This window comes from Pseudophryne corroboree, chromosome 8 (assembly GCF_028390025.1).
Source record: "Pseudophryne corroboree isolate aPseCor3 chromosome 8, aPseCor3.hap2, whole genome shotgun sequence".
Taxonomy (NCBI): Eukaryota; Metazoa; Chordata; class Amphibia; order Anura; family Myobatrachidae; genus Pseudophryne; species Pseudophryne corroboree.
Genome location: NC_086451.1, coordinates 158970034 through 158991392, shown reverse-complemented (window position 1 = coordinate 158991392; position 21359 = coordinate 158970034). Strand labels below are relative to the sequence as shown.

The 21359-nt window shown below is 45.5% G+C and overlaps 2 non-coding genes across 2 annotated transcripts; both read right to left on the bottom strand.

Annotated features, from left to right (window-relative positions):
• Positions 1-463: 463 nt before the first annotated feature.
• LOC134952631 (U1 spliceosomal RNA) lies at positions 464-626 on the bottom strand. Its single transcript, XR_010185114.1, has one exon. It is a non-coding gene; the product is annotated as a U1 spliceosomal RNA (small nuclear RNA).
• A 152-nt stretch (positions 627-778) lies between these two features.
• On the bottom strand, positions 779-942 carry LOC134950874 (U1 spliceosomal RNA). Its single transcript, XR_010183716.1, has one exon. It is a non-coding gene; the product is annotated as a U1 spliceosomal RNA (small nuclear RNA).
• Between the last annotated feature and the right edge of the window lie 20417 nt (positions 943-21359).

Sequence of the window (21359 nt, the reverse complement as noted above, 5' to 3'; positions counted from 1 at the left end):
CCTGGGGGAAGGTCTGCCGAAGACGGATTTGCATACAGTGATGTCATCCAAGCAGTGGGCCAAAGTTGGCTGGAACCCTCATCTGCATATGAAAAGAGAAAAGGGGTATGCAGGGAATGGCGGCCTTTTGCGGCGCTTGGATGACCCTTAGTTCGCATTAAACACCCCCACCCTCCTTCGGTGTGGGGCTCATGTTGGCAATGCCCCAGCCCCTGAAGCATTCAAGCTGATTTCTTGCAGCAGCTTGGCACTGTAACAGCTCCAGAGCTGCTCTGTAATGCAAGTAAAAGTTTGTGGGCCCTGCAGCACTACCTGTAGTTTGCATTGTGCATTGGAAGGCACAAAGTAAGCAGACAGGAGGAGAAGTCAGGATAGTGCACAAGGGTATAGAAGGGAGGGGCTTAAAAAAAAAGAAGTGGAAACAGACTGCAAACTAGGCTGGAGAAAGACCTGAGACAAAGAGATCTGAATTATATGAAAGCCGACCAGTGGAAACACAAATTATGCAATCAAGTTTCCCACATTTGGGGAAATCACAGGGGCAGCACACCCAGAGTGCAATGGGTGAGCCTTGCCCTGGGAGAAGCACCTTCGTGATCATAGTATCTCACCTGGCAGGTAAGTAGGAGTTGGGCTAGAGCTGGGGAGGGTCGCTGCTTGGGCACCCCCCTGTCAAGTAAAGGAGATCCAACTGAGGCAGCACAAGGGAACTCTCGAAAGAAGAACAAGGCTAGAGGAAGATCTGAGACAAAGAAATCTGACTTTTACCAGAGCTGACCAGAGGAAAGCACAGACACAGTCCCCCACTACCACAAATAATGCAGTCAAGTTTCCCACATTTGGGGAAATCACAGGGGTCAGCATACCCAGAATGCAATGAATGAACCTCACCCTGGGAGAACAATCTTCATGACCATGGTATCTCCTATGCAAAATAAGTATGATTTAGGATAGGGCTTTGGAGGGCCGCTGCTCAGGCACATCTCTGTCAAGTAAAGAAGATTCAACTGAGGCAGCACAAGGGAACTCTCATCTGGGGACAACAACTGCAGGGAGAACACATATTTTCAGATGAACATGGGAGGGCAGAAGGCTGCCTAATACTGAAGCACCCCCAAACAACAAACCAAATGCAACAACTAGTGCAAGCATTCCTGGGGGAAGGCCTGCAGCAGATGGATTTGCATATGGTGATGTAATCCAAGCAGTGGGTCAAAGTTGGCTTCAACCCTCGTCTGCATATGAAAAGAGAAAAGGGGCGTGCAGGGCATGGCGGCCTTTTGCGGTGCTTGGATGACCCCTAGTTCGCATTAAACACCTCCACCCTCCTTCGGTGTGGGGCTCATGTTGGCTATGCCCCAGCCCCTGAAGCATTCAAGCTGATTTCTTGCAGAAGCTGGGCACTGTAACAGCTCCAGAGCTGCTCTGTATGGCAAGTAAAAGGGTGTGGGCCCTGCAGCACTACCTGTAGTTCGCATTGTGGGTTGGAAGGCACAAAGTAAGCAGATGGGAGAAGTCAGGATAGTGCGCTAGGGCATAGAAGGGAGCGGCTCAAGAAAAGAGAAGTGGAAACAGACAGCAAACTAGGCTGGAGAGCTCTTCTGTCTATATTTTGCAAACCTGCTCTTGTCCTCTCCAGCTGCTCCATGTAGATTTGACGTCTGGAAAGGTGCATAACCCACTGACAAGCAGGCACACTCCTGCATGAGTTTTCTCTCTCACTAGCTGGATGATACACAATCATTTGCATGTGCTCCACCTCCGACACACCACCCACCCAACCACCCAGTGACCAGAGCCACCCACAAGCCAACTGGCTCCGTGATTTAATTTGCACAGTGTAGTCATCCAGGCAGCATGTCCTTCTCAATGGAAGGATCTCTGGTTCCATGGAATCTTCCACATTGGAATGCTGCGGAATAAAAAGGATTTAAATATTCAGCTTGCTAGCATTCAATGTACCTGCGGCTTGGCTTTAGCACATGGGTCTTCATCCTGTGGCCCTCCAGCTGCTGTGAAACTACACATCCCAGCATGCCCTGCCACAGTTTTGCTATTAAGGTATGCTAAAACTGAGGCAGGGCATGCTGGGATGTGTAGTTCCACAGCAGCTGGAGGGTCGCAGGTTGAAGACCCATGTTCTAGCATGCCTGTTCTATGATGCATGTACCGTGATGTCACAATCAGCTTGAAATGGGGTGTCTAGCAGGCATTTGCCGACAGCCACTTGAGGGAGATGCAGCATATCGGAGGTCTTCGATGCCTTTCCAGCAAATGCACACCACCTGCTGCTGGTCTGGACACAAAACAATGCCCACAATCGAAGTCCCAAAATGCCCAACTACAGGATTCATGTAAGTAGTGAATTTAGGAATGAATTTAGAAGTAGGAAATTAAGTTAGTTCACAAGTACATTCAAATTCAGATCTAAAGTCTAGGTAGGCCTCACGTCCTGGCAGCCCCCAGCATTTAAAAATGCCTTGATTAGAGGTAGGGAATTAAATGTAGATAAGAAGTAGACGCAAAATAAGACTCCACAGAGCAGTTATCAGGTGTCTTTATCAATTGTTGCATTTAAAAAATCAAGCAATTAGGGAACACAATGTTGCAACAATGTAACCCTATTTGCAAAATAGTACTAAATAAGTTTGTCGATGTAAGACATTTGCAAAGGCGCATTTAAAACACACTGTAAAATGCAACTGAATCTGTTTTTGGAGGCTAGAATAGGAAATGTGCATCGGTCCAACAAGTACTGAAAGCTCTTCTACCATCTTCCTTTTCTGAAAAGCCATTTAATATATGGTTCCCAGATAGGGGACATATCAGATATTGCCTTTCAAAAGCAGCAAATATCATACCACTTCTATTGCCATCAAAGATAAACATTGATTGTTTTCAGATATTGGATTGAAAAAGCAGTCTTTATTGACATAAAGAAGCAAAAAAACATACATAAACATTACACACATAAGTACTGTGTTGCAGCACAGCCAAAACACAATACAAATGCTGTCGGTATAGTACAGTTCAAGAACTACAGCACAGGCCAGCCTACACTATAAATCATGAACTGCACTATACATTTAAACTATACAATAATACAACAGTTAATAAGGCTATGTGTGTGGAGTGTAAGAGGGTGAGGGAATCACAAGATCAAAGCTTTATTGTAACACAGACACATATAAGGGGAGGGGCAATAAATAGAAAGGTATCATTTACTATAGAATGTAGTCCAATCCGACCTCTGTGCTCTTCCACAACTGAAAAACGGATAGTGTTCCCAAGCCTTCCATCCTGGAATATCTTTGGTCTTTCGCCAATGAAGAAAACAATCCCTCCCTCCAGCAGACCCTTCAACCACGATACAAGATCACAGCCAAAAGGCCGAGAAGCAACTACACTTGAGCTTAACAAAAATGGCTAAAACTTAGTGGAGGAAAGTGCAGTGCACCAAAACATAAGCTGACACAATCATGGAGAATGTGCCAGCATATATGCTCTTCTATCTATATTTTGCAAACCTGCTCTTGTCTACTCCAGCTGCTCTATGTAGATTTGACGTCTGGCAAGGTGCATAACCCACTGACAAGCAGGCACACTCCTGCATGAGTTTTCTCTCTCACTAGCTGGATGATACACAATCATTTGCATGTGCTCCACCTCCGACACACCACCCACCCAACCACCCAGTCACCAGAGCCACCCACAAACCAACTGGCTCCGTGATTTAATTTGCACAGTGTAGTCATCCAGGCAGCATGTCCTTCTCAATGGAAGGATCTCTGGTTCCATGGAATCTTCCACATTGGAATGCTGTGGAACAAAAAGGATTTAAATATTTAGCTTGGTAGCATTCAATGTACCTGCGGCTTGGCTCTAGCACATGGGTCTTCATCCTGTGGCCCTCCAGCTGCTGTGAAACTACACATCCCAGCATGCCCTGCCACAGTTTTGCTATTAAGGTATGCTAAAACTGAGGCAGGGCATGCTGGGATGTGTAGTTCCACAGCAGCTGGAGGGTCGCAGGTTGAAGACCCATGTTCTAGCATGCCTGTTCTATGATGCATGTACCGTGATGTCACAATCAGCTTGGAATGGGGTGTCTAGCAGGCATTTGCTGACAGACACTTGAGGGAGACACACATCAGGAGATGCAGCATATCGGAGGTCTTCGATGCCTTTCCAGCAAATGCACACCACCTGCTGCTGGTCTGGACACAAAACAATGCCCACAATCGAAGTCCCAAAATGCCCAACTACAGGATTCATGTAAGTAGTGAATTTAGGAATGAATTTAGAAGTAGGAAATTAAGTTAGTTCACAAGTACATTCAAATTCAGATCTAAAGTCTAGGTAGGCCTCACGTCCTGGCAGCCCCCAGCATTTAAAAATGCCTTGATTAGAGGTAGAGAATTAAATGTAGATAAGAAGTAGACACAAAATAAGACTCCACAGAGCAGTTATCAGGTGTCTTTATCAATTGTTGCATTTAAAAAATCAAGCAATTAGGGAACACAATGTTGCGACAATGTAACCCTATTTGCAAAATAGTACTAAATAAGTTTGTCGATGTAAGACATTTGCAAAGGCGCATCCAAAACACGCTGGAAAATGCAACTGAATCTGTTTTTGGAGGCTAGAATAGGAAATGAGCATCGGTCCTACAAGTACTGAAAGCTCTTCTCCCATCTCCCTTTTCTGAAAAGCCATTTAATATATGGTTCCCAGATAGGGGACATATCAGATATTGCCTTTCAAAAGCAGCAAATATCATACCACTTCTATTGCCATCAAAGATAAACATTGATTGTTTTCAGATATTGGATTGAAAAAGCAGTCTTTATTGACATAAAGAAGCAAAAAAACATACATAAACATTACACACATAAGTACCGTGTTGCAGCACAGCCAAAACACAATACAAATGCTGTCGGTATAGTACAGTTCAAGAACTACAGCACAGGCCAGCCTACACTATAAATCATGAACTGCACTATACATTTAAACAATACAATAATACAACAGTTAATAAGGCTATGGGTGTGGAGTGTAAGAGTGTGAGGGAATCACAAGCCCGAAGCTTTATTGAAAGACAGACACATATAAAGGGAGGATTAATAAATACAAAGATATCCTTTACTATAGAATGTAATTCAATCCGGTCTTTCAACTCTTCCACAACTTAAAAACGGATAGTGTTCCCAAGCCTTCCATCCTGGAATATCTTCAGTCTCTCGCCAATGAAGAAAACAATCCCTCCAGCAGACTCTTCAACCACGATACAAGATCACAGCCAAAAGGGCGAGAAGCAACTACACTTGCGTTTAACCAAAATAGCTAAAACTTAGTGGAGGAAAGTGCAGTGCACCAAAACATAAGCTGACACAATCATGGAGAATGTGCCAGCATATATGCTCTTCTATCTATATTTTGCAAACCTGCTCTTGTCCCCTACAGCTGCTCCATGTAGATTTGACGTCTGGCAAGGTGCATAACCCACTGACAAGCAGGCACACTCCTGCATGAGTTTTCACTCTCACTAGCTGGATGATACACATTCATTTGCATGTGCTCCACCTCCGACACACCGCCCACCCAACCATTCAGTCACCAGAGCCACCCACAAGCCAACTGGCTCCGTGATTTAATTTGCACAGTGCAGTCATCCAGGCAGCATGTCCTTCTCAATGGAATAATCTCTGGTTCCATGGAATCTTCCGCATTGGAATGCTGCGGAACAAAAAGGATTTAAACATTCAGCTTGCTAGCATTCAATATACCTGCGGCTTGGCTCTAGCACATGGGTCTTCATCCTGTGGCCCTCCAGCTGCTGTGAAACTACACATCCCAGCATGCCCTGCCACAGTTTTGCTATTAAGGTATGCTAAAACTGAGGCAGGGCATGCTGGTATATGTAGTTCCACAGCAGCTGGAGGGTCGCAGGTTGAAGACCCATATTCTAGCATGCCTGTTCTATGATGCATGTTCCGTGATGTCACAATCAGCTTGGAATGGGGTGTCTAGCATGCATTTGCTGACAGCCACTTGAGGGAGACACACATCAGGAGATGCAGCATAGTGGAGGTCTTCGATGCCTTTCCAGCAAATGCACACCACCAGCTGCTGGTCTGGACACAAAACAATGCCCACAATTGAAGGCTCAAAATGCCCAACTACAGGATTAATGTAAGTAGTGAATTTAGGAATGAATTTAGAAGTAGGAAATTAAGTTAGTTCACAAGTACATTCAAATTCAGATCTAAAGTCTAGGTAGGCCTCACGTCCTGGCAGCCCCCAGCATTTAAAAATGCATTGATTAGAGGTAGGGAATTAAATGTAGATAAGAAGTAGACACAAAATAAGACTCCACAGAGCAATTATCAGGTGTCTTTATCTATTGTTGCATTTAAAAAAATCAAGCAATTAGGGAACACAATGTTGCGACAATGTAACCCTATTTGCAAAATAGTACTAAATAAGTTTGTCGATGTAAGACATTTGCAAAGGCGCAAACAAAACACGCTGGAAAATGCAACTGAATCTGTTTTTGGAGGTTAGAATAGATGCAGGATCAAGTAGCTCAATGGGTAGGGCAGGCCTGGCCAACCTGTGTCTCTCCAGCTGTTGTGAAACTACAAGTCCCATCATGCCTTGCCACAGTTTTGCTATTAGGGAATGCTAAAATTGTGGCAGGGCATGGAGAGCCACAGGTTGGCCAGGCCTGGGGTAGGGTATTTGATTAGAATTCAACAGGTTATAGGTTTGAATCCTGGGTATGATAGTTTGAGGTGTTATTTAATAAAGTATGTTTATATATTAGTCACACATGGCTTACTTGTACAAATGGCATGTCACCAGTTAGTGCTGACTGCTGATATGCCATTTGCACAAACACGCCATGTGTGACTGTATATGCATTTAAGGAGGGCACCCCGGCAATACCACAAACCATTGAGTGTCAAGTATACTAGATATATCTTCATATCTCATGTGCTTTCTCTGAGACCAATCTTGTTATGTCCCTTCCCCACAAGGCATGCGCCTTTTGTCCATATTGCAAAAATGGGGAGGGGGGGGCGCATATAATTATCTGTCACAGGGCACCAAAAAGTCTAGTTATGGCTCTGGTATGCATTATGTAATCTGGCAGACCATATCTCCAACACTGGCTGGTTGGAATAGAAATCCGGTTATCTATGTGAGCAAATGACCATCAACGATTTACTCTCAAACACTAGAAAATGGACAAAAATGGTCCCCTAAACAAATTGGTTAAATTTTGGGTTTAACCAATTTGTGTAATGACCATTTTTGACCACTTTTCTAGTGTTTGGGAGCAAATGGTTAATTGACATTTGCTCCGATACATTACCAGATTTTCATTCCATCCATCCAGACTGGATAGATAGCCTGACAGATAATTGTGTAGTGTACGCCCAGGATAACTGTCAGTTGTGCTTTCTTTTATGACGGCACATAAATGGGTGGGCAGATCCAGAGCAAGCACTGCCCACTCATGCATAGTTGTCAACTGATGTGAAGTTCCAGGGGGCAATCTCAGTTATAAAGAAAAGTATCTGGAAATTGTCCCTAGTTTAAAAAAAAAATAAAAAAAATTGATCAACTCCATTTATTTAGTATGATATCCCAGGTGATAGGATGCCGGCAGTCAGAACAACATACTTTATTAAATAACACATCTCAAACTACCATACCCAGGATTCAAACCTATAACCTGTTGAATTCTAATCAAACACCCTACCTATTGAGCTATTTGATCCTGCATAAAAATTGTGAACATTATATGAAGCTATTGGTACTTTGAAAAAAAAAGTATCAGCATTACAACGCAGCAGATCCATGCAGTTTGCAGCCACACACTACATGTATCTGCTCAGCCACAATGCTGATTATTTCTTCACAAAGTACAAGGTGAGCTCCAAACAGAATTCTCTAGCTTAGAATTATGCCAAACCTAGAAGTCGGGCCCCCCACCCTGGGATCCCCCAGAGGGAGGCCTGCACCGTCATGCGGCAGGCTTGTCCGTTTTGGAAGCAGGCTGATGGGCAGCCCAGGCTTGCTTCAGTCTGGGCTTGGCAGGTCTGGAAGCATGAGCTTGCTTTGGGTATGCCTGACCTTGGGTACACTTTACCTTGAGGATGAAAGGGCCAAGGGAAAGTACTTTTAGCCTTCTGCGTGGTAGGAGTCATACTAGGTAGGCAAGCTGTTTTAGCAGTAGCCAGATCAGCTACAATCTTATTGAGGTCTTCTCCAAAGAGAGTGTCTCCCTTGAAAGGAAGCACCTCCAGGGTTTTCTTGGAATCCATATCCACCGACCAGGATCTCAACCAGCTGTATAAAGTATTACCTTGGAACTGGCTCTCCACTCCCCATTATCTGGTTATCATGGCTTCCTCCGCCAGTGTCCAGACTCGCTTGCTGAAGCTCGGCCACTTCTTCCTAGCAGCAGGCTCCTGGATCACTGGGCAGCAGAGGTGCTTGGGAGCCGGAAGGGGGCGGAGCAATCAGGCAGGCAGTTGCAGTGCTGCCCAGCTATCTGTGGTGTGAGAAGAAGCAGGGGCACCCCACCGCTGGCAGTGCTGCAGCTAGCGGTGGTGGCAGCGGCGAGGCTGCTGGGCTGGGTCTTGAAAAAGGTGGAAAGAAGGGTGTTACGGCATGGAATGTACAAACTGCGAGACCCTGCTGGTAGCGCCTTTGTCTATTTAATAGGAAGGGCACGTAACAGCCGGAGGGCAATGGAGGAAGCCCCGTTAGGGCTGGAGCCCGGCGGCAACTGACTCCGTTGTCTCTGGCAGTTCCGCCCCTGGACTAGAGGAATGGTCAAGAACATGGCAACATTTAATGCCAAAAAATGCTAAATCATACACGTCTCAAAAATACAAAGGCTAACTATAATATTAAGGGCATTATAATGGCAAGAGGAAAGCTATCTAAGTATTACTATTTCAGGTGAGCAATGTAACAAAGCAATAGGAAAGGCAAGTCAGATGCTTGTTTGCATAGGTAAAGAACCAGTAGCAGAAAAAAGTAATACAGGTTGAGTATCACATATCCAAATATTCCGAAATACGGAATATTCCGAAATACGGACTTTTTTGAGTGAGACTGAGATAGTGAAACCTTTGTTTTTTGATGGCTCAGTGTACACAAACTTTGTTTAATACTCAAAGTTATTAAAAATATTGTATTAAATGAACTTCAGACTGTGTGTATAAGGGGGGTAATTCCAAGTTGATCGCAGCAGGAAATTTTTTAGCAGTTGGGCAAAACCATGGTGCACTGCAGGGGGGGCAGATATAACATGTGCAGAGAGAGTTAGATTTGGGTGGGTTATTTTGTTTCTGTGTAGGGTAAATACTGGCTGCTTTATTTTTACACTGCAATTTAGATTGCAGATTGAACTCACCCCACCCAAATCTAACTCTCTCTGCACATGTTATATCTGCCTCCCCTGCAGTGCACATGGTTTTGACCAACTGCTTAAAAATGTCCTGCTGCGATCAACTTGGAATTACCCCCAAGGTGTATATGACACATAAATGAATTCTGTGAATGTACACACACTTTGTTTAATGCACAAAGTTATAAAAAATATTGGCTAAAATGACCTTCAGGCTGTGTGTATATGGTATATATGAAACATAAATGCATTCTGTGCTTAGATTTAGGTCCCATCACCATAATATCTCGTTATGGTATGCAATTATTCCAAAATACAGAAAAATCCGATATCCAAAATTCCTCTGGTCCCAAGCATTTTGGATAAGGGATACTCAACCTGTAATGCCACTGTATAGGTCCTTGGTACAGCCACATTTAGAATCCTGTGTTCAGTTCCAGAAGCCATATCTCAAGCGCCTTGAGTCCTGTTGGAGAAAGAGCACTATATAAATAAATAGTATCAAAATTTGTTTCACGGCACCCCTAGGCCAAAGTTTTTTTTTATTGAGAAATTCAGAAAAAAATATAAAATTAAGTAAATTGTGTTTATAGCATGTCATCCTCAGGTTCAGTTATGTTGTGAGGGAATGGTTTTGGCAATTTAATAAAGTATAAATAATTTTAATTGGTCCTGGACCACCAAACTATGCTACCAGTGCAAGAACCCCAGTTTGGAAACTACTGCCATAAAATAAACCTTTTTTGTTTTTTTTAAACTACATGTAATACACCTTAGATCTCAGTTCCTAAAAGGTTTTAAACCCTTGCATACAGTAAACTACACATATTTAAAAATCCTACACCGGGCACAAGTGCTCACGGGCCAATTTCATGGCAGTCTCGGATAGGAGGGCATTGTGGATTCACCAAGGGAATGCTGATGCTGACTCCAAGAAGCCTCTTCAAGATCGCAGGAGCAGAGTCCTCTGCTTCTGCCAAATCCACTGCATGACGCTGGGGCTCTCTTGCAGGAGAGAGGGGGGCACCAGGGGCGGAACTACTGGCAGGGCAGGCAGTGCATTGCACTGGGGCCCCCGCCGCACTCAAGGGCCCACAGCCGCCGGCATTACAATGAGTCACAATGACTCATTGTATCATGCCGCAGCCGCACACCAGCGCTCCCGTCGGGTCTGCGTCCTGCGACTCCCGCCGCCCGCCCGTCGTAACGAACAGATCAGGCCAGGGCACTACGGGCAGCAGCCGCAGCACCAGACACGCTGCCGCCTCTGTAACACACGAAGAGGGAGGAGGGTCGCTTGGAGATGAGAGGAGCAGCGGCACGGGGGGGAGGAGTAGGAGGAGGGAGGTGAAGGAAGGAGCCGCAGCAGCGCTTTGTTACTGGTGGAGGCGCTGCTGCCCCTCTGCTTCACTATATGCTGTCTTCCGAGAACAGCCTATAGTGAAGCAGAGGGGCAGCAGCAGCAGCGCCTCCACCAATAACACAGCGCTGCTGCGGCTCCCTCCTCCACCTCCCTCCTCATCCTTCTCTACTGCCCGGGAATCGTCAAGCTGCACGAGGAGCCTGAGCCAGCGGAGAGGGTAAGTATAATTCTTCTTTCTTTCTTTCTTTCTTTCTTTCTTTCTTTCTTTCTTTCTTTCTTTCGTCTCTTTCTTTCTTTGTTGGGACTGCCTGCCGCTATGTGTAAAAAGGGGGAATCTGCCTGCCGCTATGTGTAAAAAGGGGGAATCTGCCTGCCGCTATGTGTAAAAAGGGGGAATCTGCCTGCCGCTATGTGTAAAAAGGGGGAATCTGCCTGCAGCTATGTGTAAAAGGGGGGAATCTGCCTGCAGCTATGTGTTAAAAGGGGGAATCTGCCTGCAGCTATGTGTAAAAAGGGGGACTGCCTGCCGCAATGTGTAAAAAGGGGGAATCTGCCTGCCGCTATGTGTAAAAAGGGGGAATCTGCCTACAGCTATGTGTAAAAAGGGGGACTGCCTGCCGCAGTGTGTAAAAAGGGGGAATCTGCCTGCCGCAATGTGTAAAAAGGGGGAATCTGCTTGCCGCAATGTGTAAAAAGGGGGAATCTGCTTGCCGCAATGTGTAACAAGGGGGAATCTGCCTGCCGTAATGTGTAACAAGGGGGATGCTATCTGCCGTAATGTGTAACAAGGGCACGCTGTCTGCCATAATGTGTAACAAGGGCAAGCTGTCTGCTGTAATGTGTAACAAGGGCAAGCTGTCTGCTGTAATGTGTAAAAAGTGTACGATGTCTGCCATTATGTGTAACAAGGGCAGGCTGACTGCTGTTATGTGAAAAAAGTGTACGCTGTCTGCCGCTATGTTTAACAAGGGCAGGCTGTCTGCCGTTATGTGTAAAAAGTGTACGCTGTCTGCCGCTATGTTTAACAAGGGCAGGCTGTCTGCCGTTATGTGAAAAAAATGTACGCTGTCTGCCGCTATGTGTAACAAGGGCACGCTGTCTGCCGTTGTGTAAAATAGGGGGATGCTGTCTGCCGTAATGTGTAAAAAGGGGACGCTGTCTGCTGTAATGTGTAAAAAGAGGACGCTGTCTGCTGTAATGTGTAAAAAGAGGAATCTGTCCGCCGTAAGGTGTAAAAGGGTCTCTACCTGGCGTAGTGGTGCTACTGTGCGGCGTAATTTGAATAATGGAGACTACTGTGCACCGTGTTATGAATTGGTATTATTTTGTGGCCACACCGCTTAACCACGAAGCCACGCCACTATGTTTTTTTGCGCGCGCCTACGGCGCGCACTGCCCCTGTTTTGCATGCAGGGGTGGGGCTCCAATGCCGTTTCTTGCACACACTGCTAAAATGTCTAGTTACGGCACTGTTGCTAGGTATCCACTTCCCTGAGCAGGCCCCCCTCACCAGATCCTCTCCAGGGGTGAGGGGGTGGACTTGGATGGGATGGGAAGGGGGGGGCCCCAAGCCATTTTGTCGCACATGGGCCCACTGCTCGCTAGTTCCGCCACTGGGGGGCACGTCTAAAACTCTTCAGTCAGTTCTGGATTCATTCGGACCTGGACTCGTGGGTTTTACAAATAGTGTCCCAAGGGTACAAACTGGGGTTTCAAGAAGTTCCCCCTCACCGATTGTTCAAATCAGCCTTAGTCAGCAGGGAGAAGGTTTTTATTCAAGCCTCTTCGTGGTCCCGAAGCCGGACGGCTCAGTCAGACCAATCTTAAATCTGAAATCCCTTAATTTCTACCTAAAGAAATTCAATTTCAAGATGGAATCTCTCAGGGTAGTGATCTCCAGTCCGGGGGATAAAGGAGATTTCATGGTTTTGGTAGACATAAAGGATGCCTACTTACATGTTCCCATTTAGCCACTGCATCAAGCTACCTGAGGTTTGCAATTCAGGATTGTCATTACCAATTTCAGACGTTGCCGTTTGGTCTGTCCACGGCTCCGAGGATTTTCACCAGGGTGATGGCGGAAATGATGGTTCTCCTTCGCAAGCAAGGAGTCACAATTATCCCGTACTTGGATGATCTCCTGATAAAGGCGAGATCCAGGTACCAGTTGGTGCAAAACATCTACTCTCCCTGACAGTTCTTTAACAACATGGTTGGCTCCTAAACTTGCCAAAATCGCAGTTGGTCCTAATGACGCGGTTGTTGTTTTTGGGAGTGATACTGGACACAGAAGAGGTTTTCTTCTAGTGGAATGGCTCTGGAGATCCAGAGTCTGGTCAAACAAATTCTGAAACCAGCAAGAGTGTTAATCCATCAATGCATTCGGTTGCTGGGGAAGATGGTTGCGGCCTACGAGGCCATTCAGTTTGGCAGGCTCCATGCCAGAGTGTTCCAGTGGGACCTGTTGGACAAGTGGTCCGGATCCACCTACACATGCACCGGAGGATAATCCTGTCTTCCAAGACCAGAATCTCACTCCATTGGTGGCTGCACAGTTCTCACCACCTAGAGGGGTGATGGTTTGGGATCCAGGACGGGATCCTAGGGACCACGGATGCAACCCTCCGAGGCTGGGGAGCAGTCACACAGGGGGAAAACATCCAAGGAAGATGGTCAAGTCAGGAAAGTTGTCTCCACATAAATGTTCTGGAGTTAAGGGCCATTTAATAACTGCAGACACAGTACGCACTGGGACGGGTGCCCAGCATCCTCTACGGACTAAGAGAAAAGGATTTACCAGTAGGTATTAAAATCCTATTTTCTCTAAAGTCCTAGAGGATGCTGGGGACTCCGTAAGGACCATGGGGATTGACGGGCTCCGCAGGAGACATGGGCACTTTAAGAAAGACTTTAGTTCTGGGTGTGCACTGGCTCCTCCCTCTATGCCCCTCCTCCAGACCTCAGTTTGATACTGTGCCCAGTGGAGACTGGGTGCTTTTCAGGAGCTCTCCTGAGCTTTCTGACAGAAAGTATTTTGTTAGGTTTTTAATTTTCAGGGAGCACTGCTGGCAACAGACTCCCTCATCGAGGGACTGAGGGGAGAGAAGCAGCCCTACTCTCTGAGTTGCAAGGTCCTGCTTCTTAGGCTACTGGACACCATTAGCTCCAGAGGGATTGGTACGCAGGATCTCACCCTCGCCGTCCGTCCCAGAGCCGCGCCTCCGTCCCCCTCGCAGAGCCGGAAGATAGAAGCCGGGTGAGTATGAGAAGAAAAGAAGACTTCAGAGGCGGCAGAAGACTTCATGATCTTCACTGAGGTAACGCACAGCACTGCAGCTGTGTGCCTTTGCTCCCATACACCTCACATACTCCGGTCACTGTAAGGGTGCAGGGCGCAGGGGGGGCGCCCCGGGCAGCAATATAAACCTCTTTCGCAAAAATATAACATATATACAGCTGGGCACTGTATATATGTATGAGCCCCCACCAATTTTACAGTTTAAGCGGGACAGAAGCCCGCCTCCGAGGGGGCGGGGCTTCTCCCTCAGCACTCACCAGCGCCATTTTTTCTCCACAGCACCGCTGAGAGGAAGCTCCCCGGACTCTACCCTGCTTATACCACGTTAGACAAGAGGGTTGAAAAGAGGGGGGGGGGGGGGCACATAATTCGCAAATTACATACAGCAGCACTACTGGGCAAACATTAAGTTACTGTTTTATTCCTGGGTTATATAGCGCTGGGGTGTGTGCTGGCATACTCCCTCTCTGTCTCTCCAAAGGGCCTTGTGGGGAAACTGTCTTCAGAAAAAGCATTCCCTGTGTGTGTGGTGTGTCGGTACACGTGTGTCGACATGTCTGAGGAAGAAGGCTATATTAGAGAGGAGCGGGAGCAAATTAATGTGGTGTCTCCGCCGACAGCTGATTGGATGGATATGTGGAATGTTTTAAATGCTAGTGTAAACTCATTGCACAAAAGATTAGACAAGGCAGAAGCTTTGGGACAGTCAGGGTCTCAACCCATGCCTGATCCTATGTTGCAGGGACTGTCAGGGTCTCATAAGCGCCCACTATCCCAGTTTGTTGACACAGATACCGACACGGATTCTGACTCCAGTGTCGATTACGATGATGCAAAGTTACAGCCAAAATTGGCAAAATCCATTCGATTTATGATTATGGCAATAAAAGATGTTTTGCACATCACAGAGTAACCCCCTGTCGCTGACAAGAGGGTACATATGTACAAGGGAAAGAAGCCTGAGGTAACCTTTCCCCCCTCACACGAGCTGAACGAGTTATGTAAAAAAGCTTGGAAATCTCCAGATAAAAGACTGCAGATTTCCAAAAGGATTCTTATGGCGTATCCTTTCCCATCAACGGATAGGTTACGATGGGAATCCTCCCCTAGGGTGGACAAAGCATTAACACGCTTATCCAAGAAGGTAGCCCTCCCGTCCCAGGATACGGCTACCCTCAAAGAGTGTGCTGACCGCAAACAGGAGATTACCCTGAAGTCCATTTATACACATTCAGGTACCTTACTCAGACCGGCAATTGCGTCAACCTGGGTGTGTAGTGCTGTAGCGGCATGGACAAATGCCTTATCTGAGGGGATGGATAGCCTAGACAAGGATACTATTTTATTGACCCTGGGGCATATAAGAGATGCTGTCCTATATATGTGTGTATGCAAACTACCGGTGGTGCTGCAGGGCCCACACCCCTTTACTTGTCTTGTAGAGCAGCTCTGAAGCTGTTACAGTGCCCAGCTGCTGCAAGAAATCAGCTTGAATGCTTCAGGGGCTTGGGCATGGCCAACATGAGCCCCACACCGAAGGAGGGTGGGGGTGTTTAATGCAAACTTGGGGTTATCCAAGCGCCGCAAAAGACCGCCATGCCCCGCATGCCCCTTTTCTCTTTTCATATACAGATGAGGGTTCCAGCCAACTTTGGCCCACTGCTTGGATGACATCACCGAATGCAAATCCGTCTGCTGCAGACCTTCCCCCAGGAATGCTTGCAATAGTTGTTGCATATGGTTTAATGTCTGAGGGTGCTTCAGTATTAGGCAGCCTTCCGCCCTCCCATGTTCATCTGAAAAGATGTGGTCTCCCTGCAGTTGTTGTCCCCAGACGAGAGTTCCCTTGTGCTTCCTCAGTTAAATCTCCTTAACTTGACGAGGGTGTGCCCGAGCAGCCGCCCTCCCCAGCCCTTTCCCAACACATACTTATCTTGCATATGAGATCTCTTGATCATGAAGATAGTTCTCACAGGTTGAGGTTCATCCTGGCCCCGCTCCCCGCTGGAGAGCGCTGATGGGGACAGCAGCGGAGCTTCAGCAGCAGGGTGAGTATGTGTGGCCAGAGACCTCCCTTCCCATGTGCAGGCCTGCAGAGTGTGCCGCGCAGGATGGGGCATGTGACACTCTCCCTCCCTGGGGCTCTTCCAGATGTAGCTCCTCAGCAGTATTTTTCCCGGGCTGCGCGGCGCTCTCCCCGACTGGCATCCGCCCTGGAACACTGCCTTCCTCAACGCAACATCAGCAGGGGGCCCGGGCCTCATCACCATCCCAGGTCTTTCTCATGTATGTATCATGTATGTGTGTGTGATATATGTATGAATCATATATGTTTGTGATAGATAGATAGATAGATAGAACACATACATACAAGATAGATACATACATACATACATGATAGATACATATATACACACACATACGATAGATAGATAGATATATATATCTATCTATCATGTATGTATGTATGTATCTATCTTGTATGTATGTGTTCTATCTATCTATCTATCTATCTATCTATCGTGTGTGTGATATATGTATGTATCTATCATGTATGTGTTATATGTATGTATCACACCTTCCTCTATACATATACATACATACATACATACATACACACACCTATATCTGTACGTACACTGACATACACACACCAACATCTATACATAAACACGCTGACCCCTAAACGTACACCAACGTACCCACATGTGAATCTATACATACATGTGCTGACACCTGGACATACACTGATGTACCCACACCTAACATCTATACATACACATGCTAACAACTGGACGTATACAGACGTACCCACATTTGCATCCATGCATATATAGATGTAGGTGTGTGTACGTCAGTGTACGTCCAGGTGTCAACGCGTGTATGTATAGATGCAGGTGTGGGTACGTCTGTGTATGTCCAGGTGTCAGAATGTGTATGTATAGATGCAGGTGTGGGAACGTCAGTGTAGGTTCAGGTGTCAGCGCGTGTATGTATAGATGCAGGTGCTTGTATGTCCAGATGTCAGTGCATGTATGTATAGATGCAAGTGTGGGTACGTCGGTGTATGTCCATTTGTCAGCGCGTGTATATATAGATGCAGGTGCTTGTATGTTGGTGTATGTCCAGGTGTCAGCATGTGTATGTATAGATGCAGGTGTGGGAATGTTGGTGTATGTCCAGGTGTCAGGGCGTGTATGTATGGATATTAGGTGTGGGTACATCAGTGTATGTCCAGGTGTTAGCGCATGTATGTATAGATGCAGGATAATAATCGCACAGCGTGCCCCCCGCCAACCACAAACCTCCCCCACCCCCCTGTATGACATAAACACCGCTAATTCCACTTACACACAATAATTTCAGTTTGCGTCCAGGAGCCGGCAATGTATGTGCACCCAAATGAAGCCACTGTACATGCCCTGCAGGCTGCTATGTACTGCACAGGTGCAACAAATTTAAATGCCCTATCTTTAAAATGGGGCATATTTTACTAAATTAAAAAAAACCTGTAACTTTCTGTAAAACCTTAACCCCAAAAGGCACTACACTAACATAGGGGTGTAGAGTTGGATGTTGATCCAAGGCACCAACAGGCTAAAGCTTTGACTGTTCCCAGGATGCCTTGCACCGCCTCCTCTATAACCCTGCCCAGTGGCGTAACTAGACCTTTGTGGGCCCCATAGCAAAATTCTGAATGGGCCCACCAGCACTCAACAAGAATGAGTGGCGTTTGGGGTCAGAAAAGTAGAGGGGAAGGGGTCTGACAGAGTAGGGGGCATGACATGAATGAATAGAAACTGAGGTGTCCATTATATAAAGAAATACAGTATGTGTGTCTGTGTGTATATCACACACACACATATAAGGGAAATTCAAATGCCCTCAATTATTGCGCCCATTACACTCTGGTTTAGGTGCACAAAGCACCTAAACCTGAATAAAGTAATGGGCGCGATCGTGAAAAGACACCGTTTGGTTGCCCAAATGGGTCTCTTTGCACACATTTCAGCTTGTTTCCCCTGGGGGTAGCGAGCTGAAATAAACATGTCGCACCCGTTGGCAGCAACATTAGAATAGCTGCTGACGGGCACGATTGAGGGAGGAAAGGGACATTTGAATCCAGCCCATAGATGCAATGTGAATATGTAATTTGTACCTTCCTATCTTAAAATGTATATAGTAGTGTATACACTAGAGGTCTTTCCGAACCCCCTAATCCTAACATTGTAATTTGCTTTAGGGCGCACCTCCAATTAGTCTAGTGTTTCGTATTTTCACATTAAATACTTTCTTGCATTGGTTGGTTAAAGATTAGATCGTATATTTTTCTAGATATAGCTGTGCATAGTCTACAAGGCTACATGCTTCTCCCCTAACTAGAGATGTGCAGCGGGCATTTTTCGTGTTTCATGTTTTGGTTTTGGTTTCGGATCCGCAGTTGTGTTTTGGATACGGACGCGTTTTGGCAAAACCACCCTTTCGGGTTTTGGATTCGGGTGATTTTTTTTTAAAACCTCAAACAGCTAAAATAATAGAATTTGGGGGTAATTTTGATCCTATAGTATTAAGCTCAATAACCATAATTTCTACTCCTTTCCAGTCTATTCTGAACACCTCACACCTCCCAATATTATTTTTAGTCCTAAAATTTGCACCAAGGTCCCTGGATGACTAAGCTAAGCGACCCAAGTGGGCAGCACAAACACCTGGCCCATCTAGGAGTGGCACTGCAGTGTCAGACAGGATGGCACTTAAAAAAATAGCCCCAAACAGCACATGATGCAAAGATAAATAAAAAAAGAGGCGCAAGATGAAATTGTAGTGCGTCTCTCCTGCTCAGTGTCAGTTCTCAGTATCCTCATCAGTGCTCAGTATCACTGCTCATTGTCTTGTGCTGCATTGTGGTGCTCAGTATACTAGAGTACATTACTAATAGTCCAGTGCTGCATCTTGCTGCTCAGTGTCAGTTCTAGTATCCTCATCAGTGCTCAGTATCACTGCTCATTGTTTTGTGCTGCATTGTGGTGCTCAGTATACTACAGAACATTACTAATAGTCCAGTGCTGCATCTTGCTGCTCAGTGTCAGTTCTAGTAATCTCATCAGTGCTCCGTATCACTGCTCATTGTCTTGTGGTGCTCAGTATACTACAGTACATTACTAATACTCCAGTGTCTTGTGCCGCATATGGCTGCTGTAGGGTGCTGTGGTAGTGTCCTGTCACTGTGCATATGTCATCATTCCAGTCACAGTGACATACCCTCCAACTGTACCTTTTTAATAGGTACAGTACCTTTTTTTCATGGTCTGTACCTATTTTTGGCTCTCCAAACTTCCATTGAAAGTATAGGGAAAGGGGCGTGACCACGCCCCCTTTACCTGTGACCACGGCCCTTTTTCTAATTTGTACCGATTTTTGTGTGTAAAATGTTGGAGGGTATGCAGTGATATCTGGTATCTATCTAGTGGTATCTAATTCCAGACATTACCACCGTCTAATTCCAGATATATTACTGGCATATAATTCCACACATTAAAAAATGGAGAACAAAAAGGTGGAGGGTAAAATAGGGAAAGATCAAGATCCACTTCCACCTAGTGCTGAAGCTGCTGCCACTAGTCAAGGCAGAGACAATTCAATGCCATCAACATTATGTAATGATTATACGATACATTATATATCATATCATTGTATGGTTGTAAAATACAACTTAAAAACTTTAATGAATAAATACATAAAGTAGCTTTTATGTAACCTTTTTAAACCTATTAGCATAGACCGAATCTCATCGTGTGTATAGGCCTTTAGTTCAACAACAGCATGGGACCAGTTAGTTTGTTTTGACCACTGCACAGCACCTGGTGTTATATAGTAAGCACCACTATGGCATAGTATACAGCATTATGGGCCTGATATGAGTGTGACCAGCGGTGATGTGGAATGCAGTAGGAGGTGCTGTTTAGTAAGCACCACTTCTATATTCACCATGCAGTATATTGTGTGAATATAGAAGTGTTGGCTGTGTTATGTATTAGAGTAATTATTGCAGCTCCCAGCTAAAATTGCAACAATGTAATTTAGTGACAAGCTGCAGAGATTAACCCTTTCTGTGGCTGCTGCACAACCTCTATTCATATCGCTGAATTCAATTAGGGAGATGTTCTCACCCCGCGAGCAAGCGCAGGTATATGCCACACTTATGGTAACATTGGATTTGCAGATATTTTCTTGCAGGGGTGTTTCTAAACAATTTGGCTTCAAATGCGTGCCCCCCGCCACCATTGGCATTAAAAATTGTGCCCCTCCCCCATATATATATATATATATAAAAAAAACTATATTTGCGTGAGCGCTCCGGACGGGATGGGGGGGCGTGACCTCGCAAAAATGGGTATGGTCTCCATAAAATGGGCGTAGCCTTGCAGGCAAAGACTACCTTACACCCCAGTTCTTGACCCTGCACCAACAGACCTCGGCCACCACAGGGAAAAAAGTACAGTAATTTCCACCATGTTAAGCCCCACACATTAATGCCCTTTGGAACATATTATGTCACTCACCACAATATCTGTGATACACTATGCCCTACAGTAAAGCTTCTAATTACTTTTACAAAAACTGCTCAATGCCAAGAGTTTCACGTGCTGGGTGTCATGCTCATTTGCCAGGGGTTTCACTCTCTGGGTGTCATGCTAATTGCCAGGGGGAACGCAGTAGGAGGTGTTATATAGTAAGCACCACTATGGCATAGTATATAGCATTATATATATTGTGAGCACTGGTGATGTTGAGTGCAGTAGAGCTGCTGCTGGGTAATTACAATTGACTACAACCACCAATATATTCTGCTGCACTATATATATGCAAAGCTAATTCTGCTGGGTAATTACAACTGACTACAACCACCAATATATTCTGCTGCACTATATCTATATTTGCAAAGCTAATTCTGCTGGGTAATTACAATTGACTACAACCACCAATATATTCTGCTGCACTATATCTATATATGCAAAGCTAATTCTGCTGAGTAATTACAATTGACTACAACCACCAATATATTCTGCTGCACTATATCTATATATGCAAAGCTAATTCTGCTGGGTAATGCAAATTGAAACATTATTGCATAGTATGTGATTTTGAAGTACTTTTTTAAAGTTTTGAATGATATAGACCCAGTTTAATCTTTGTGGAATGCCTGGTTGTTGTTTTTAAGGTAATTTATTGCCTGGCATTTGAGGGGGTGGGGTGTGGTTACAGATTTC